Here is a 4,286-nt window from a genome sequence, read left to right as displayed (position 1 = left end):
GTTCTTTTATCGTTCTCATTCACTTGTTCGGGATACCTTTGATTCTTGATATATTCTAAGATATCATGGAACCAAGGCCGTCCGTCTACTTCTTTTTTAATGCTACAACAGTGTGCAGGGACCTCGTATATGCTCATTTTGAGGGGCATTATTTCTGCTTCTCTACTTGCTTTGAACATTGAAGCCAAAGTGGCTAAGGCATCAGCCAGTTGGTTCTCTTCTCGTGGGAAGTAATGAAAAGTTATTTCTTTGAATTCCTTGATCAATCCAGCCACTAAATCGCTGTACTTAATCAATTTTGAGTCTCTCACTTCTCATTCTCCACGGATTTGGTAAATCACTAGGGCTGAGTCCCCGTACACCTCCAAGATCTCGATGTTTCGTTCGATAGCTGCACGAAGCCCCATGATACAGGCCTCATATTCTGCGATATTATTGGTACAGAAGAAGTTCAGTCTTGCAGTGAACGGATAATGATTCCCGTCTGGTGATACCAGGATTGCTCCAATTCCATGCCCTAAAGCATTTGACGCACCATCAAAGCACATCTTCCATGACTTCTCTTTTGATGACTCGGATTCTATTTCTGTGATTCACATTAAGTCTTCGTCTGGAAAATCGAATCTTAAAGGCTCATATTCCTCTGTCGTTCGAGTTGCTAAGAAGTCAGCTATTGCGCTCCCTTTTATTGACTTCTGACTTACATAGGCAATGTCATATTCCGAAAGGAGGAGCTGCCATCGTGCCATTCTTCCTGATAGTGCCGGCGATTCCATCATGTATTTTATTGGGTCCAGCTTTGAAATTAGCCATGTCGTGTGATACAACATATATTGTCTGAGTCTCCGAGCTACCCAAACCAGAGCGCAACAATATTTCTCAACGGACGAATATTTTGCCTCATATTCAGTGAACTTTTTGCTGAGGTAGTAGATCGCCTTTTCTTTCTTTCCTGACTCGTCATGTTGTCCCAGTACGCAACCCATTGAACTTTCGAACACTGTCAGATACAAAATTAATGGTCTTCCCAGAGTTGGCGGTACTAGCACTGGAGGACTGGACAAATATTGTTTTATCTTATCAAAGGTCACTTGGCATTCCTCGTTCCATTCTCCCGAGTTATGTTTTCGAAGAAGCCGAAAGATTGGGTCGCATTGGTTGGTAAGTTGAGCGATAAATCGGGTGATGTAATTTAATCTCCCTAAAAATCCTCTAACTTCCTTTCGCGTGCGCGGAGGTGGTAATTCTTGGATGGCTTTTATTTTATCTGGATCAACTTCGATACCTCTTTCACTGACAATGAAGCCTAGCAACTTTCCCGATGTAGCCCCGAATGTACATTTGGCTGGATTAAGCTTTAGCTGAAACTTTCTCAGCCTTTCGAACAACTTCTTGAGGTTCATTACATGCTCTTCTTCTCCTCGAGATTTAGCAATCATATCGTCGACGTAGACCTCTATTTCTTTATGCATCATGTCATGGAATAACATCACCATAGCCCTCTGATATGTTGCCCCAGCATTCTTTAACCCGAATGGCATCACCTTGTAGCAGAACGTTCCCCACATTATTATGAAGGTAGTTTTCTCCATATCCTCAGAAGCCATCTTGATCTGATTATACCCCGAGAATCCATCCATGAAAGAAAACAATGAATGTTTTGCTGTGTTGTCCACCAACGTGTCAATATGTGGCAAGGGAAAATTATCTTTTGGGCTTGCTCGATTCAGGTCACGATAATCCATGCACATTCGTACATTTCCATCTTTCTTTGGTACCGGAACTATGTTAGCCACCCATTCTGGATATTTGGAGGCTTGTAGGAAGCCAGCGTCAAATTGCTTCTTGATTTCCTCTTTTATTTTCAACAGTATTTCGGGCCTCATCCGTCTTAATTTTTGCTGGATGAGCTTGCATTCTGGCTTTAATGAGAGCTTATGGACCACTAAATCTTCATCTAGCCCTGGCATGTCCTGGTATGACCACGCGAAAACATCTTTGTATTCGCGGAGTAAAGTGATCAAACTACGCCTGGTACTTTCTGAAATAGAAGTCCCAATCTTCACTTCTTGTTTCCTTTCTTCAGTGCTCAAATTTATTGTTTCTACAGATTCTTCATGAGGCAGAACCTGTTTATCCTCTTGTTCCACCATTCTTAACAATTCAGGAGACGAGACATAATCTTCGGCATTTTCTTCGGCTTCAAATTCTCCTAAGCAAACAGCCTTCTCAACATCAATTTCAAGATTCGTAACGGGCTTATTCATGTCGTCAATATCTGAGCACCTGAAAGTTGAATGGAAAAGGAAGCTATCGAGGGACATCCAAGTATTGGAAACAACAAACAAAATGTTATGTCATGGCAATGAGGCAAATGTAAGGATAGGCTATGAAATGAGAAAATGATTATGAAATTAGTGATAATGCGAAAAATCATGACAAAATACATCTTCATTGAAATTCATTTAAATGATAAAGAGTGAATGCAAACTCTTACAAAAGAACTCTATTATATCTAAGGACACAATAGAAGGTTGATGTTTGGCATTACTCTGAAGGCTTATAAACTACAAGAAGCTCCTCAGCAATCCAATTGTTCAACATGAAACCAGGAGGGCAAGGGCGTATCCTCGAGACATCTTTACTTGCACCAGCTTCTTTGTCAATGACATTTATACTAGCATTCTGAAAATCCTTTTCAATTAATCCCAGCATGTTTCGTGGATCCTCTTGTCCAGGGTACATCATTCCCGCAGATGTAAATGTTTTTGTCAAAGGAGGGTACTCTATTGGTTCCCATTCTGGTTCTCGGCCCAAAATTCTTGTAATTCTTCTCTCTTGATCCTTTTTCCACTGTCTTCTTCTTTGGCGCATGTCAATCCGGAACCCCAAACCGTATCGGGCCTTGTGGTGCACTGGCTTTAAAGCCATCACTATTCCTTGCAGATGTCTCCCTAAACCTCTTCTCGCACGAGCTCCCCTTCCTATGGTCAACTTGACACCCATTCTGGTATTTCTCGACAGTTTTGGCATCAGAATTCTATTTCCCTCAGCGACGAAAGTGGCATTGATGAATTCAAGGGATCGAAAAGAACATTCCACTGCATCCTTGCTTACTTCCAGGTATGGCGCATCAGCAGAGATAGATGCGATGATGTCTTCTTCACTCTCGACTGTGATCAAACAGCCATCCATGATGAATTTCACTTTTTGATGGAGGGATGATGGGACTGCTCCAGCAGAATGAATCCAAGGTCTTCCCAAAAGGCAGTTATAAGAGGGTGTAATGTCCATGACTTGGAATTCGACCTCATATATGTAGGGGCCCACTTCCAAAGGGATTTCGACCTTTCCCATGACTTCACGCCTCGTCCCGTCGAAGGCCCTTACCGTGGAATGACAGGGCTTTAAGTAGGACAAATCTATCGGTATTCTGGAAAGTATAGCCAATGGCATAACATTTAATGCTGACCCATTATCGATGAGTACGTTCGGTATTATGTAGCCCTTGCAGCGGGTCGTGATATGCAGCGCTTTCACCGAACCTCTACCATTTAACGGTATCTCATCATCACTAAAAGAGATGAAGTTGTCCGCATTCAGATTGTTTACCCACCTATCAAGCTTTTCGACAGATATGTTGTTGGCCACGTAAGCTTGATTTAACACATTCAATAAAGCGTTCCGGTGTGGCTCTGAATTTAACAGTAGAGATAGAACTGAGATTCGTGCTGGCTGCTTGCTCAGTTGTTCCACCACACTATATTCGCCGTGCTTAATAAATTTCAAGAATTCTTGAGCTTCTTCCTCATTCACAGGCTTTTTAGTTTCTTGCACGGGTGGAATTTCTTGCTCGACTTCGACCTCGTGCATCACTGCTTTCCCTTTTTGCTTCGAGTCGCTACTTTTCTTTACCGGTTCAACTTCTTTAGAATAGCATCGTCCACTTCGAGTAAAATGACCTACCTCCCCAACATCTTCAATTATGGCTTTGGACTTTTCAACTTCCGGTGTAACGATATTAACATCATATCTCCACGGTACTGTTTTGTTGTCCTTATACGGGAAAGGAGATGGTACTTCAATTACCATCTGTGGTTTCAATGGCTCTCTCATCGCGTCGTAATAAATTACCAACGGTCGATCAGCACTATAAGGGGGCCCTGATGATTGGCTATCAGAGACGCATACTTCTCTTTCGTTGGCATCTTCACTCTTGTTAAGGACCTTGATCTCCTTATTATTCATCCAGTCTTGAAGTAACCTTTTAAAGTCCTCGCACGACT

This window comes from Gossypium hirsutum, chromosome D13 (genome assembly GCF_007990345.1).
Source record: "Gossypium hirsutum isolate 1008001.06 chromosome D13, Gossypium_hirsutum_v2.1, whole genome shotgun sequence".
NCBI classification, from domain to species: domain Eukaryota; kingdom Viridiplantae; phylum Streptophyta; class Magnoliopsida; order Malvales; family Malvaceae; genus Gossypium; species Gossypium hirsutum.
The sequence above is the reverse complement of the archived record's forward strand: the minus strand, read 5'-3'. Positions refer to the sequence as shown.